The 18333-nt window shown below is 32.3% G+C and overlaps 1 protein-coding gene and 2 long non-coding RNA genes across 2 annotated transcripts; all 3 read left to right on the forward strand.

The window, feature by feature from the left end:
* Positions 1 to 18333, forward strand: part of LOC143242409 (uncharacterized) — a 343467-nt gene that overhangs the window by 54459 nt on the left and 270675 nt on the right.
* On the forward strand, positions 2708 to 3914 carry LOC143243421 (uncharacterized). Its single transcript, XR_013024526.1, has 3 exons — positions 2708 to 2818; positions 3261 to 3367; positions 3630 to 3914. It is a non-coding gene; the product is annotated as an uncharacterized LOC143243421 (long non-coding RNA).
* On the forward strand, positions 11480 to 17167 carry LOC143243122 (uncharacterized). Its single transcript, XR_013023921.1, has 3 exons — positions 11480 to 11548; positions 12819 to 12963; positions 15131 to 17167. It is a non-coding gene; the product is annotated as an uncharacterized LOC143243122 (long non-coding RNA).

Raw genomic sequence — 18333 nt, forward strand, 5'->3', positions numbered from 1 at the left:
CATCTAAGTTTGTTCAGTCAAATACTGACACTAACCCAATACACAACAAAAGAACCAGAAATCTACTTAAAATACAATTAAAAGAAAAACGATAAAACTATATATTTTTTTTCATACAAATCAAGTTATAACAACAAAAGCAACGGTTTACCATACGTTCATAAAGCATTACCTCCAATCATGTATCATTATAACTTTCTAAACTGCAACTTTCATAAACACGTTAACTGCATTTTAACAAGTTATTTTACCAAAATAAGCACCCGATTAAACAACACTCCACATCTTCTGCAACACTAACGTAGTTTATACAGTAAGGTTATTATGTTTAGCTTTGATGTCTTAAACCTATTTCTTCAAACCCCTTGTCACGAAGCAATGCAACTTTGCTGAAGAAAACATTTCACAAGATTTCAAAAAGAGAATCAATATAAAACATGAACATCTCATTGAAATGTTACGACTAGCCACATTTATTTATTTTCAATGCAAAAATTCGTACATAGTTCAGTCACACGGAGAAGCCGTGGGGAAATACATTGTCCGGTAGTTGAAAGTTCTTTTCTTGTATCACATTATTGTACAGCACGAATCAGTCACTTCCAAATAGAAACCTGCAATTTTGTTTAGATATACAGATGAAGTTTTCTTTGATTTTGTTTGTCAAGATGAACAAACATATTTTCTCTAACATAAACAATCTACAAAAAAAACAAATATTTCACAGAGAAAAACGATACGATTAATATTTGAAACGTTAACTTCACACGACCCCCCTCAAGATTTCACAACTAAAAGTAATAGAAAAAAACACATACAACAAAAATTACATAAACTGATTTTCTAATCATGTAAACCACCAAAATCTAGGCACTCTAAATTTAGGATTCACTATGTACACAACAGAAAACATCTATAAAGAAATTATATAATAAACTAAATGTTTCATTAACGTTAACTACAGTAGTTATTGAACCTGTTAATACATTAAAAACACACACATACTTGAATGTCAGGCCAAAAGAACAACAATAAACACCTTCCCAAGTCCATGAAAATATCACTAAAAATAAGCAGTTTTTTTAACAGAACATCACAGGACTAAAACGTGACCTGACGCTAACAGAAGAAAAATCGGAGAAACTTTATTTATAATATCAAACAATCTCATTGTTAAAAAACACCAAATCTTGTCTCTATATATCTTTGATAGTTCTTCCTCATATGTTCCTTAGTTTATGTATTTTGCATAAAATATTACACAGATTTTATATTGATTCGTCATTCAATTGTTTTTGTTTAACTATACCTAAATAATTTTAAAATTCACGGGGATTAATATTTATTTGACAAGAAACTCACTTAAAATAAAAATGTATCTCAGGACGGCTGATGTGGGTGTTAACACTGTTGTAAAACTGTTCTGAGATACATTAATATTTACATGAATAAGTAACTACAATCATTTCTATAATTTAAATACGTTCTTAGATTTTCAGTATTGATTTAAATACTAAAACGTTCTTTACTATAAAAACTTGTCTTCTTTATAATGATGGCAACAGTGATCGAAACATCGTCCCTGTTCTAACAATTAATATTACTATGAAAGTTGTACTAAAATATACTTTATCAGTCAGTGAACGTAAAATGAAACTATTAATATATTCAAATTCAATGTTTTATTTCAAAACTTGTACTGTATACAGTAGGAATTTTGATAAAAATTTTGAAAAACTACATTACACACTTTGTCCTTGTGTCTCCACAACACGCAGTTGTCGTCCATTCTGCAAAGTTTAATCAAAATCTACCTTTATACTCCAGATATATATGTATTATTATTATTAATCAATAGTTTGACGTAACGTGCGTTCTACAGTATATGTACAGTTATAAACAGAGAGAGCTCTGATCACGTGATTGTGTGACGACATGGGGAAGTCGCCGCCATTGTCAAAAATGGGAAAATACATCCGAATGTTACTGACAGTTTGTTTGGTTGTTTTGAATTTTGCGCAAAGCTATTCAAGGGCTATCTGCGCTAGCCGTCCCTAATTTAGCAGTGTAAGACTAGAGGGAAAGCAGCTAGTCATCACCACCCACCGCCAACACTTGGGTTACTCTTTTACCAAGGGCCTGGCATGGCCTAGCGCGTAAGGCGTGCGACTCGTAATCCGAGGGTCGCGGGTTCGCGCCCGCGTCGCGCCAAACATGCTCGCCCTCCCAGCTGTGAGGGCGTTATAAAGTGACGGTCAATCCCACTATTCGTTGGTAAAAAAGTAGCCCAAGAGTTGGCAGTGGGTGGTGATGACTAGCTGCCTTCCCTCTAGTCTTACACTGCTAAATTAGGGACGGCTAGCACAGATAGCCCTCGAGTAGCTTTGTGCGAAATTCCAAAACAAACAAACAAACTCTTTTACCAACGTATAGTGGGATCGACCGTAACATTACCCCCCACGATTGAAAATGTGAGCATGTTTGGTGTGACGATTATTCGAACCTGTGACCTTCAGATTACGAGTCTAGCACCCTAATAACTCGACTATGTCGGACTTTTGTTTTAGTAGTGTTCTCTCTGTCAGTCTGTGAATACAATAAAGATATTTCAAAATGTTTATTTAAAAGATAGCTATAAGTGTTCGCGTTTTCATTTTTTATTTTTCTTTACAGATTACGAGTCGAACACCTTAACCCACTTGACCATGCCGAGCCATACTGACGGACAATTGCCAACTTCTCAAACAATGCTCGAGAGCTGTTATTGTTTTAATTGCACAAATAAGTGTAAAAAGGCCTCAGGAATCTCCTTCTATGAGTAAGTATTCATATTTATGAACCTTTCTTTCAAAATGAAGGCTTTGAAGCTCGAGCAGTTGCAAATTATCGTCTGCTTTGCATCTGTCAAGGCCCAAAGAGCCAAACTGTATTGTAATGTATTAATTTCTACTAGATCTACTAGGCTATACATCGTAGGCCTAATTAAGGTATTAGACGTCAGAAATGAATTTGATATGGTACTGATGTATACTGAGGTATTACATATACCAGTATTTAGGTATGAATAAGCGATCAAGCAGCCAAATCATGAATGACAATGACCGCTTGTGAAAATTAGGTGCAGACTAACACGTTTTTGGTCCTAATGCTGTTTTTTCTTGTCCAATTTTAAATTTGAAAAGAATATTTTAAATATATGTAGCAGAGAGATGTAGGAAAGTGTATCCTTAAACTCAGATACAGAACAATTTTATTTTTAGGTTCCCTTCTGATGAAGCAGTTCGTCAACAATGGTTGAAGAATGTAAGTCGTGAAGAATTTCAGGCATCACAGGGTACGCAGTAAAAACTTTCTGGCAAAATGAGAGGTATAAAACTACTTGGACAACACCGTCAATACTTATTAATATTTTAAAAAGAAAACTCATATTTTTATTTTTGAAAAATAAACTCAATGACTTTATAACATATATAAAATATATAATAATGACTGCCTATGTTCGTTACTGTTTACAGGACACGTATATTTAATTTTCGCTCTGTTTAAAAAATAAGATAACAACAAACAACCAATGGCCTTTTTTGTGAAAACCTGCTTAGCTTAAAAAAATAATGTTCATCCATTTACAGGAGTGCACCTAAGAGACATAAAAGAAGATGACATATTGAAGTGTGAACTGCCAACCATCATCCCAGGTCATCTTCGATATAAGCAAGTTGTACAGTCACAAAGTAGACAACTTCCAACAAAACGAGTTCCTGAAATCAAGCAAACATATCCAGTACCTGCCAAGAAAAAGACATCATGTGTCGAGCATTCACACTGTTCAATTGTCCCAGTGGAAGATCAGACAGAATAATGATTAACAATTTTCTACAGTAGTTCATTTGTTATATAGATGTTAAAATCAAAACTGGATGTTGCAATAATTCTTTTTTCTATTATTGCAAAATATTATAATTCGAAGAACTCCAAAAAGAGCAAATATGAATACTTTGTGTGTGTATACCAAAATAATTACTATTATGAGATACTTGGTGATCAGTTAAACTATTAAAAATGTTATGCATAATGTATTCCTTTTATGTATGAGGCCCTGAGCTCATCATACATTTACATCTTATTCAATTAATTTATGTAAAAATTGTTAAACCGTGTATGTCTCTTTAAAGTTGTTATGTACATATATATATAATACTGCACAATAATATGACACTGTAAAAATGATTTTATATTTAATATATACAACATTCACACATATAGGATGTACAATGTAGTAGTAGTATTTAAAACAAAATAGCTGCTTAATTAGCAATGCTGTTACCTTAGAAACAAAAAATGTTAATAATATATAATCATACATATAATTATAGTGTATATATTTTATAATTTAGCTATGCTGTTACACAGATGTTTCTTTGTTCTGAAGGTCCATAGATTCACCTGTAATTTGTGTAAATTCTTTCCTCCTATATGTCTATTCTGAAATTAACATTGTAAAATTTAATACATTTTTTGACATTGTATATATATAATGTAACTAATGCTAGTTGGCATACCTTCCAAATAACAGTACATATTATCACTTATTTTTCAGTAACATGTTGGTCTGACTATGTATTCTTCACTGTTATCTCACGAAATGTATGCGGTGTAATGAGTTGAATGTAAAACTCAACAAAGTGATTGACAATTTTAAAAGCTAGAACTATGATATACTAAATATCCCGACTGATCACAAGTCAGAATTACCCCTTGCATCGTTTTATGATATACTAAACATGGCAGGTTTCCAGTCCGGGTAAGATTTCCACAAAAGATTTCCGGGTCATAACAGCGAGGGCCGAATCAGCACTGGCAGCGTATTAGTCTTTATCATTTATTTTTATCTTCTTGTTCATTTAATATCAGCTTCTACAAGATGAATGGGAATTAGCACGCAATGAAAGGAAATAGCACCAAGTCGCACATTTTGAAGCTAACGAGCCATAGGGTCTAAATTCGCAACTGGATTTATAAAACTCTGTAGACAGGACATTTCAATGTGGAATTTGAACATTTTTGTATTCCAGACTGCCTACAATGCTTTTCAGTCACAAAAATATGGGAAATTTATTTGTTGAAATATATATAAGCTCATTGGCGAATTTAGGCACCATGCCTTTACTCATACGTAAATATAGAGACTAAATTTCTACGGATTCAGGTACGTTATAATGCCCACTGGGTGTTATTCGACAATAAGACTAGCTATTAACTGCGCAAGTTTACTTCATGCACGCAATTTGCTTCATAATTGCTGTAATTGCAGACATGTTAAGACAATTATATAATTTTCTCAGGTAATTTTCACCCCCTTCGAAACTCACGCGTGCTAGTGTGTTGTTTACATTGTTCCTGTTTTAGCGGCCGTTTTGAAACCTCTATTACGTCACAGCCTGTGATTGGTCAATGTGTGAGAGTGCTCTCTCTCTCTCTCTCTGTGTGTCTATAACTCTATGAATAGACGTATTATTATATTTGGTTTCTTGTTGTTCTAACATTAAAGCACAATTGTAATACTAACTATATAACTACACTAACATATTACATATATAACTATTTTATGAGATACAAAAAGAGTGAAGACTACAGTATATTTTATGATGAACTTTAAAAATATATAGAATGAAAATAGAAGGTGTTAACAAACAATAATAATTGGAAAGGATAAAAGACAGTGTTAAAAATAAATAGTGAGACTGTGTGATACTCCAGAATATGGAAGTGTTAAATAGTTCCAGGTCTATTGGTATAATATGTTGTTTCTTAAATGGTAGTTTACTTTTAAGTTCCATCCATTGTCTCTGTTCATTTATAAATTTCTTTTTATCCAAGAGTATAGATTCTATATATTTTCTTTCTTTAAAATATTTGGTTGTTTGTAAGATAAAAACTTTAAATGTAGGTTAACGTGCACGTGTCACGACGTTTGGAGTGTTATTTTCAAAAGTTTTATTAAATAACATGTTTACCACTTAAGTCAATGAGATTGGCAGCAAAACGTAGTTTATAATTTGAATATTAAAATTATATACGTTTTAATTTCTTAATTTAGAAGAAAATATATAGAAAATAGTATCGGTTATTGTGTCACATCACACGTCCAGTTGTCTTACTGCTCAGTTTCTAGTTATTACGCTCACCATATAATATTTACAAGTACCGGAGGATTTAGAACTCGACTATGAGATATATACAAGCTAGATATAAGAACCTCCCGCCTCAAAAGCGAAACAAAGAATTTTGCCGAAACTGTAGATGTGTAATGAAAAAGTCGTTACTCTGAATAGGAATGGGATTTTTTCAACCCACATATACTTAACTTAGAGACCGTACTAAATTACAGGGATTTTGAGGATACTAATTCAGTAATTTGATATATTTTTCATTAAAAAAAAATTAATGTTCGAAGCCTACAAAAATGATCTCCACACTCTATCCACAAGGCTTAGAAACGCACGTGCTGTTGTTTGTGTAAGAGAAAAATAGTGTAAGAGAAAAGATTGGTTGGAAATATAATTAGGAGTAAGGGTAAATAAAATGTTAGGATTGGGACAGAACCCTAAATGAGTCACTTTATATTTTGTCTCAGCCCTTGAATAGTGGGCAGAATACTGGAAGTTACCTCATGTAACTGTCTTTTCAAGGCAGGTGATAAAGATTATCCCAGTAGTAACAGACCTAATAGTCTTACATCAGCTGTTAGAACATTTTGGGATGTTTGTTAGATGTTTTACAAAGCCATTTAACAAACTTTAGATTTTTATAGAATAGTCAAGATTGTTTTACTGAGGAAAAATCTTGTCTAACAAATATTTTGGCATATATACAAATAATGCATGTGGGTTATCACAACTTGAATTTTTAGTATGATTTGAATGGGAATAACCTTAACAGTGTTAAGAAAGAAAAAGATCTTGGTGTAACAGTTGATCAGTCTCTAAAAGCAATCCAAGCAACGTGCTATTGCAGGTGGTAGGACAAATAGGATTTTTGGAAAAGGTTACTAGAATGGTGCTTAGGATGAAAGGGTTGTCATGTGAGGAAAGGTTGAAATTTCTCAAATTGTTTTCCTGTGAAAAAAGAAGAGTTAGTGGGGATCTCAATGAGGTGTTTATGAGTGTAAAGAAAATTGAAAGTGTTGATGTATCTTTTTTTCTCATGTCTAACAGAGAGAATAGTAAGTCTATGGGACAAATATATAAATCTTGGCAGGGTTAGAGCCATCTTCAGCTGAAACAGTTTTATTTTTTACAGGTGTTTAGTCTTTAGAAAGGATTGGATTTAACTTTTGTAAAGGCAGTAGATTTTAGTTTAACAAAAACTTGGTTAGGGTATTTCATAACATTTTCCATATTAAATGATAAAAGAGTTTTTTATTTTTATTTTCCACTTTTTATTTTCATCTTTCGAAGCTCTACTTAAATAAGTGGTTCAGTCTAACAATGCAAAATGCATATTTTTCTTCATGTTCGTTGGCCTTAAGATTTTGGCCAGCAGTGTATATTGGACTTATATTGATAAATTTCATTATCGTTGAAAATAATTTAACATTAATATTATTTGTTCTCCACTTGTATTCACCGAAGTGTCGTTAAATTATAAAAATAACAAACCATCATATATTTATATCAAGGACAGATTAATATTTGCATTAGATATTGCTAGGCGAAAATATTAAAAACTACATACGTGATACTTAAAAATAAAATGAGTTCAATGTATTCCTAACATTTGTTAATCATCAAAGTTTATCCTCCTATATACAGATATCGATTATTTGATGAAAATAAATTTATTCCAGGTAAATATAATACAAATATATCTAATTAAGCACTGGAATATCTCACCTTTATTTTTCTTTTATTAATTTCTTTCACCATAATTTTGACTTTAAAGGTCACTGTTTAAGAAATAGTTTTACTGAGAACCTGTAACAAAAACATACAAATATCGTTTTTCAACTAAACATAAATAATCTAAAATAAAAACATATATTATTTTTAAAATACAAGCATGTGCAAGATAATAAATCGTGAATTTTTAGAAAAATGCACAATTAATCAATACATTTTCCAAAATAAATTAAGATGTTTTAATATTTATACTTTGTTTTTTATTATAATAGAAATAGAATTCTTTTATCCTATACTTCCATTCTTTTACTATTATTTGTTTTCTCTGTAAGCCTTAGTGACTGTTTTCAGTGTTTGGAAGTTCTTAGTAACTTTACACAACCAGCTTCTTCTGCACTCTTACCACTACCTGCCCGCGTCGCGCTAAACATGCTCGCCCTCCCAGCCGTGGGGGTGTATAATGTGACGGTCAATCCCACTATTCGTTGGTAAAAGAATAGCCCAAGAGTTGGCGGTGGGTGGTGATGACTAGCTGCCTTCCCTCTAGTCTTACACTGCTAAATTAGGGACGGCTAGCACAGATAGCCCTCGAGTAGCTTTGTCCGAAATTCCCAAACAAACAAACAAACAAACAAAACTTACTACTACCTAGTTATAATGGCGCCAAAATTTTAATTGAGTGATTAATTATTTGAAACGCAGCACAAAGTTACACGACTGGTTATCTCTGCTTTGCCAACTACATGTATTAAAACCAGGTTTCTGGCGTAGTAAGTCCACAGACATACCGCTTGGGGCACCAAGAATTTATAAAATATTTTTTTAAGAGTAATATTTTATGTTTTACATTAGTACCCCAAAAGAAAAAACATGAAAATATTGTTCTATAGATACCTTCATTAAAACGTTTACTGCCATAAAATACACAATTTAGCAGTGTAAGACAAGAAGAGAGTTATTCAGGAGTCTGTCTAGTAGAGTTCACATGTTTGAATAGAGGTGTAAGAATACTGAGTTTGATGATCATGAGACTCTATATGTTTTCATTTGTAGTTGCTGTACTTTGTTGATACATTTATCCATATTATTCAGGCACATGTTATAAGTAATCTTATGTATGTTCTGTAAATTTTAAATGTTTTCTGGTTGTTTATTACCAGTGAAACTCCTGGGGTAACATGCTCCTTTCCAAATTCTTGTTTTTATGTTATTAATGTGTGGCATCCAGTTCAATTTTGAGTCAAATGAAATACCTAAGAATTTTTTCTGATATTGCTACCTGTAAGAGAGTACCAGCTAGATATAACTGTGATATTAATTTGATTTTTCTGTACAATTATTTAAATAATACGACTTGTGTTTCATGTGCAATTATTTTAATTCTCAATTTACTATGTTACAGTTCTACTCTGTTTAGTAAAGGTTGTATGTTACTGTTGCTGGGTTTTCAGCATTCTTCCACGTTGCAACAACATGTATGAACTGTGAACAAAATGTGTGTGTTTTTCTTTTGAGAAGCTTGTTGCTAACATACCTTTAGCAACACATTCTTACTAACTCAACTTGTAACTATTCACTGCTACTAATGCACCTTCTGGAACTAGTTTATGAAACCATGGCTCACATGACCTCCCAAAGTCTCTGATGTAAGAGGTCACATCAGTTGTGACCAGTTTAAAAAAAAATTTACAACTCAGGTGTTTTGTGAAAAGGGTTTTTCAATTCTTTATGTAGTAGATAAGAAGATGTTTCATCTGGTATGAACTTAAGGTATAAATGGTGTTAAAGGGTAGAAAAACAAGTACCTTACAAGCACAAAAACACCACTACACAAAATTCCATGTCTCTCAATGTTTATACATACATATATTTAAACATTACATAAAGTTGGATACAGGAAATGTATATGTACTTCTTAACTCTGAAAAATATATGGGCAGTAAATGTAAAACTAAATTTCAAGATTAACAAATGTTTGAGGCAGCAAACAGTAGCTGTAATGTTAACATATCAACCACTGTCATTCTTCTGTTTCTACCATTACCATTCAATAATGTTCATGAAAAATGCATTACTACCTCTTTTGTCAAAACCTAACAGTGATTCAACATTTAATTTGTTGTCCAGAGAACTGTAGAGTTTGTATAGCAACATTTACACATTTCTTTTTATCTATATTTACTGTTATTTAGATAAACCAGTTCACATACTTTCATAACATAAACAGCCACCACTGAATGCCTAAATTTTCCTTTATAAATTAAGATGTTATTATATTTGTACCTTATTTTTGATTACAATAGAAATAGAATTCATTTTGTCCATTTTGTAGCTTTGGCTTAAATTTAAACAAAGGAACGAAGTTTTGGTTAAATATACATATTTTTTGTTTCATTAGAATCCAATGATCAACAAGAAAATTAGGAAAAGTGTCTCCTTCTGTTGCAAAGAAGAAGGTAAAATATATCTTTAAGAGTTTCAGTGAGAATCTTTCTGAAACATTTGTGTTATTTGTAGACAAGAGGAAATACCTCCTTCTCTCCCCCTCTCAAATTTACCCCAACTGCAGATCTAAAATACTCTCTTTTCCTATAAAAGATGTACGTATCAACAACATTCACGTTCTTCTGATGATTATAACTCATAAGTTCATAACGTTTATAAACATTGTTGTACAGTGTCTAACAAATGTAGCTCAGATAAAACAAATACATTGTGAAAAGTCTCTTACGTTTGACCTTCGTCTCTGTTTCATGATTCATTATATTTGTGTCCTCTTTCGTATTTCCAGTGTTTCACGGATGTCATTGGTTCTAATACCTTACGGTTAAGCCCACAATGACTACCTTCACTCATTATATTCTAATTATATTTGTTGTAAATAGTCTGCTATGGCCGAATTATCATTATTTTTACTTCTTCTACATACTTAATGTAAACGATATTTTAGATCACGTTCTGTGTCTCTATTACAGTTTCTTTCATGTCAACATTTAATGCTTCAGTAAAGTACATCATTAGGCTAATACAACAATGAGCTGGCATTCAAAGATTTATAAATATAACGAAGTGATCTCAACACATTCGCATGGGATACTATGTATGCGCCTTGCATTGTTCCTGCAGTAGAAGTTATTCAGGGTTAGGTAATAAGGTGTTTATTTTCTTTCAACGTTTAATGTCAATGCTCAAGTTATTCTACAGAATAGTAATTTCTGGTGTAGAATGGAATGTTGGTAGGAGACCAGGGTTTATATATTATTTTTTAAGGTTTTGAACTTTAATAAAAGGCCCATCTATTATGTATGGGCTTGACCTGTAGACGGTGTTACATTTTTTAATTAGTTCTATTAGGTTTCTAAGTCTTCGTTGTGGGTACAAAGTTGTAATAAAATGTAATTTTGAGTTTCTAAATGTAGGGTTTTCTCCCTAGAAAAAAAAAATTGTTCACTTCACGTCTTATATACGTATTTTGATGTGTGTCTGTGTTATTGTGTATATAATGATTCATAAATATACCAGTTAGAAGCGTCTTAGAAATGAAGTTATTGATGAAAACAATTTTATAATCTTTCTTTTTCAGTTATATTGTCAGACAACATTTATACGGGGGAAATCATGGAAACTAGAAAAGTGGACGTACCTGAAAGGTATTATTTTGAAATAAACCTCACACTCAGCTTAAATAGTTCTCCGAGCGTTCTTCTCACAATCTGCAGGACGCAGATTTGAACTCCCGTCATACCAAACACACTTTCAGTTCAGCTGGGGGGGGGTGTCTATTATAATATGATGATCAGTCTCACTATTTGTTGGTAAAAGTGTAACCGAGTTGTTAACATTGGGTGGTGTTGATTATATGTCTTCTTTTTCTAGTCTATAACTACTAAGTTAAGGACAATTAGCGCAGATAACCCACATGTATCATTGTGCAAAATTCAAAACAACCTAGCCAAATGAAGTACTGAATAAACATTTTGAAACTAGAAAGACGTTTCCATATGTTTTCTAAATCAAATAGGACACGTTAGGTTTGAAAAATATGTGTATCAGTTAATGTATATTATATATTTTTCTTTATAGTTGTTTTTCAATCACCATGGTGAACATATATATTGATAGATTTGAAGAACATACACCAGTGATGTGTATTAGTTACTATCAAACAGTCATGGTGTCATAGTTGTTTGTTTGTTTTGTGTATTAGTTACTATCAAACAGTCATGGTGTTAGAGTTGTTTGTTTGTTTTGGAATTTCGCGTAAAGCTGCAGGAAAACCATCTGCTCTAATTGTCATTAATATAGCAGCGGACGACTAAAGGAAAGGCAGTTTGTCATGACCACACACCGCTAACTTTTGGGCTACTCTTCAATCAAAGAATAGTGGGATTAACCATGAATTAAAAATTCAATTATAATTTTATCTGAACCTTTAATTCTTATATTTGAAAATCAGGAAAACAAATTTTGTGACGTATTTTACCTGACCCTCAAATACACATTGAATATTTAGTCGATATTTATGCCAACATGTAAATATTCTAGCACGTTTAATTTCACATGACGAACTTCAAGATGTAAAGTACATCACATCTACTAAACCCTGTGTTATCGAAGTATTTCATGTAATATTAGGACTCTTCAGTTTAGCTGGTATACGGTAGATCTAGTAGTTGTTGAGACACTACTCGTACTGTCAAATTGATTTAACAATATTTTGTTTATGTTTGAACTTATTTAAATCATGACATTTGTCAATGTTATTAAAGTTATTAGCCACTAAACCTAATGCCAGAATTTATCAGTATAATACAGTTTATATAAATAAATATAGATCTATAGATCTTCTCTGATGAAATTCACTTTTGTGTAAATGTACCAAAACAAATTCAGTATTTGTAATTATTGTTTCTATTTCAGTGACAAAAAATCCAAAAAATCTCTGAAGAAGTTTCTCCACCGTTTACGAAAATCTGTTTCTCGTGAAATGGAGAAATATTATGTTTCGTCATTTTGAAGATCTAAACGATCATGTGACACTGAGGTAACCAATGTGTGACGATCTGTAAGTCTCAGGTTTTTATGATTTTAGCAGGATACTGAATTTTTATATTGCATATATACAACGTAATGTATTGCATTACAAGAAGCAAGTTTAAATTCATTAATTGCAGCTATTAACAAGTGGTCAAGATATGGCCTTACTGGCCTTCTTTCGGCTTTCAAAAACCAACGTTACTGAGTACATACGACTAAATAGTCATTTTTCTTAATGAATTGTTTAGACGAAGGTTAAATACTAAAACTTTGGGGTGAAGTGGCTTTACAGAGAATGTTGGGTTTGTTTTCTGTACTTTTCTGATACAACTGGAAGTCGTACTGACTACTTAGATATATTTTACCTGGTGAAATGACGATATTTGGTTAGTGGTCAAGTTATTACATAAAAGTGTTCTTTATACAATAATCATTATCTGATCCACAAAATGGTATTATTAGCATGAACTTTATCGGGGCACCAGAGATCTAGAAAAAAACTCCTTTTGATATTATATGTGTAGAGAAAGATAAATTGTAACTTACAATGGATATTTAGTTGGTGTTTTAGACTATCATACATTTGAACAGAAATATGTTAAAGGTCGAGATTCATAATTTTCCTAACCCTTCTGGAATGTCTCTGAATATATTTATACTGATATTTTCAATTGAAATTACTTACTGGATTTATCTACATTTTGGCTCAAATTTTAGACACTAAGAGACACAACTTTTTTTATAACCATGCGGTGTTTTTATGTTTTTTACCAACATCCGTGTGGCATGACACTAATTGGATACTTTAACTTTTAATCCATGTTAATATGAAAGAAAAACAACAATCTGTACTTTAACTACAACTGTTTTCTCCCCACGTGACGTATCAAACCCCACTCACGTCACTCTACACCGGAGGATACTAATAATATGGTATCAATTCTCAACCACTCTCCGAATACAGAGCGGCTCTTTTTATTTTAATTGCGGTGTAAGAGAGCCTTTGGTGATCTTCTGTTTTAACCATTTGCACTATTATACTGTAGGGTGTTATCTGTCTGTCTCTCAGTCAGTAAACACTAAAATGATGCCATATAAGGGGTACTTAACGTTATAATTTGTACTGTCGTGACGTTAGTATACCGTGCACATGCCATAAATCACGAAAAGAATTATAAACTGTACGATACAACACAACATGACGTATGAACTTGAAAAAATATTGTTCTTACTCTTCATTTTGTTTTTATCTGCTGTTGAAAGAAAACACGTTAGAGGTCGTTTCACCAAATATCTAGTTTATTAATATATTTCGTAAGTTAGAATTTAACGAAAGATAAAATGATTATGTATTCAACTTATTATTTTGTAGTTAATTCATTACAGGGAAAACAAAACTAACCTGGCAAGTATCAGGGTATAATATCTCAGAAAATAAGGTAAGAGATAATTTCAAAATACAATAACAACTATTTCTAACTGATGATTATGTCTTACCAAAGGTCGAAAGGATGAAGTTATTAAAAGTCAAAATTTACCTTATGTAAAAGTTACTCTTATTGTATTTTAATATTATTTATTCAACCTAGCAGGTTCCTTACCAGATATTAGTGGCCCAACAAAGCCAGATGGTTAAGAAACTTGACTTGTAATCTGAAGGTTGCCGGTTCGAATCCCTGTCACACCAAACGTTCTTGCCCTTTTAGCTGTGGGACATTATAATGTGATGGTCAATCCCACTATTTGTTAGTAAAATAGGAGGCCAAGAGTTGTCAGTGGGTGGTGATAACTAGCTGCCTTTCCTCTAGTCTTACACTGCTAAATTAGGGATGGCTAACGCAGATAGCCCTTGAGTAGCTTTGCACGAAATTCAAAACAAATAAACAAAACAAAACCTTACCATTTAATTAAATTATCCTTAAAGACAATAATATCATAGAATAAGTAAAATTAAAAGTATATGTCAGTATTAAGTTCCTAAATGAAACATGAACACGTAACTGTTACACTGATCTAAAACCACTGTAATTATACTTGTGGCCTGAAAACAAATACTAACTACCAAATACCAGTGATCTATTGTTAACACTGTTGCTACAAATACAAATGTTTAAAAACCAATTATTAAAGATGTATTTGTATGAAAACGTTTAACAACAAAATCATTAACAACTATACTATTATTATCTCTGTAGGTTTTTATTTTGCCATCCAAGTAAGTCTGACAGAAATGAGGTAAGTATTATGATATTTATTCAATCTGGAATCCTATCCCAGCATATTTGGACTTGGATAGAAGATCGTCACAGTACGTTAGAGATAACAACTTTCCTATTGTTCTGCAGACTACTGACCTGTCTCTTGAAGAGGTTCAGAAATTAATCAGTATCTTATCCAATGCACTTTCTGATTTTACTACCTTGGAAAACATTTCAGTATCTCTATACATGCTTTGACTACTTTACATCTGAAGTCTGATTTATCAACAACTTTGGTACACAAGTGTTAGAAAAGAACTCTCACACCCTTCAATGAAGCTTCTTGGTTCTTCTTCATAAGGTAACAAATAAAATTAACAGCGTTATCTTTAACTATTTGCTGGGCTCGAGGGATAGATTGACTTCCCTCAACATCAGGATGTTTGGTAGAAGGTATTTCATAACAGTGAGATCCAACAGCTCAACATCTCCATGCAGAGACTGACAAAGATGTTTCAAACCGATAAAAGCTAACAGTGAAATATCTGGTCTCCTCTTTCGAGTATTTTCAATCTGATGATGACTGTCAAAGAACAAACATTTTTCAGCTTCTATTTTTGCCAGTTCTGTTAACTGCTGGATAACATGTTCAATGAGATGTATATTAAATTTCGGAGTAAAACCTTCCAATAAGGTAGTAAAATCAGAAAGTGCATTGGATAAGATACTGACCTGTCTCTTGAAGAGGTTCAGAAATTAATCAGTATCTTATCTGCTTGTCTGCTGACATTATTTTGTTTTACTTCTGGGTTCTTTCTGGTTCATTGACCAGCATTGAAAATATTTCCAAGCTAAAAACCCTATAATTAACCTTAGCATGTCGTACCAACCTATGCAGCCATTCAACCATTTCAGCAAATGATCCAGTTGTAAAACATTTCGGTATCTCTATACATGTTTTGGCTACTTTACACCTAAAGTCTGATATATCAACAACTTTGGTACACAAGTGTTAGAAAAGAACTCTCACACCCTTCAATGAAGCTTCTAGTTTCTTCCCAAAGACGGTTATCAAGAGCAAAAAGTTCAAGAAACACATGTGATGAAAACGATTCTCCAAATCTATGTGGTAGATTGTGTATGTACATATTTCATGTGAAGAGTGTTTAGAATGGGGACACCTTAGAGATGTCTCACTTATTAGGGTTTAAATGGTTTTTAAAATTCATGCTGATATCGGTAGAACAGATTGTGTATTTTTAAAGTGTAATATTTTACTTTATAAAATGCTGATATTGGTAGAACATATTGTGTATTTTTAAAGTGTAATATTTAAATGGTTTTTAAAATTCACGCTGATATTGGTAGAACAGATTGTGTATTTTTAAAGTGTAATATTTGAGTTTATACAAGTGTAGAGTGAGGGAATTTCTCAGTTTTTTAAATACAATTACTTTGAAAAATTGGTTCTTGGTCTGACCTGAAATTAGTGTGCATTAAGGAATAGGAGCAGAATTGGAGAATACTCTCAAACTCCAAGCCATCACACTCCAAAGAAAAGTGTTATTTCTTCAGTTTCGAAGAGGGCAATTAGCACATCTTCTGGTGTGATTAGCAACAAGACCTTTCAAAATCCTCTTGATGTCAGTGATATTCCCTTTGTTGAACCAAACTGTGTGAAAACAAAAGACAGATAAGGGAGAAGACAGTTCAACTCCTTTGATTCTTCTCCACCTACAGTCTCCAGAAGTCCTTTGTAAGCTTTGAGTGTGGCACTTGAAAACGTGAACTTAATATGAGGAAAAAGGAACCTTGGTTTTGATTTTATTGTGTATGTGCATATTTCATGAGAATAGTGTTTAGAATGGGGACACCTTAAAGATATCTCACTATTTATGGTTTAAATGGTTTTTAAAATTCATGCTGATATTGGTATCGGTAGAACAGATTGTGTATTTTTAAAGTGTAATATTTAAATGGTTTTTACAATTCACGCTGATATTGGTAGAACAGATTGTGTATTTTTAAAGTGTAATATTTGAGTTTATACAAGTGTAGAGTGAGGGAATTTCTCAGTTTTTAAATAAAATTACTTTGAAAAATTGGTTCTCGGCTTGACCTCAATTTTCAGTTTTGTATATTTTTATTTATACAGATTACCCTTTCTCTTTCCCTGCTATTTGTCTCAGATTCCTGTTGCACTTATTGGCATCTCTGTCGGTGAAGTGATCCAATAGGTTCATATCGTCCTAGCCAACTACTGTACTGGGTTACTCACTTTATGTGGGAAAGATCAGTGTAAAGTGGAGCATATTGCAAAAAAAATATGTATTGGTATTTTAAATTTACAGATAACATGCTATCTTAAGAATGCAGCTTCCTTTAATTTAATAACGTAATTTTCAATAGAGCATGAAGTTGTGCATTTGTAAAAAACAAGCACAATTATAATGCCAAAACGCAAACCAAAGATAACTATCTTAACAGTTTGTGTGAAACTTGTAAGAGCGAGATAAAAGCTCTTATCAGGTGGGTGTATCACTCCATTATAAACATCTTCCAAAACTAAAGAAATTAAATAAAAAACCTTAAAAATTAACTAGAATTGAAGTTGCTCGTTATTATCACTTTTACACAAAGTTAAATCCAAATGATAACCTGACATTAATATAAATAAAAAAGATTTAACCTGCTGTAATAAAAACAAGTTACCAAAATAAAAGTTTAGTGAAACATTACTAAACGATAATAGTGTCCTAACTTCAACATTGTCTCCAAACAAAAGAGGAATAGCCATTTTTTATATGCTGCTTATATTAATTATCTTCCACTACTCTGAAACGGGCCTCATTCAAATAAGTACTAATAAAATCCTCCATCTTACATGATTAAAACAAAAAATAGACTCGGTGTAAATCTAACAGTAACATTTCACGCTCAATCATAATTATAATACATTACTTTATACCAGACTTGAAAATGTTTTCTATATGAATTAATACCTCGCATATCCAACTTCCAAGTGCACGAAAACATCAGCGGAGACCACGACTAAACATTTGTTGTTTCTATTATTTCTCTGTGTAAGACTAGTCATTCCCATTAACTCTTGCGCTACTCTTTTACAAACGAATAGTTAAGTTGACCGTCACATTATAACGCCCCCCACAGCTGAAAGGGCGACCATATTTGGTGTGAAG

The sequence above is a fragment of the Tachypleus tridentatus genome, unplaced genomic scaffold (genome assembly GCF_004210375.1).
Source record: "Tachypleus tridentatus isolate NWPU-2018 unplaced genomic scaffold, ASM421037v1 Hic_cluster_2, whole genome shotgun sequence".
Taxonomy (NCBI): domain Eukaryota; kingdom Metazoa; phylum Arthropoda; class Merostomata; order Xiphosura; family Limulidae; genus Tachypleus; species Tachypleus tridentatus.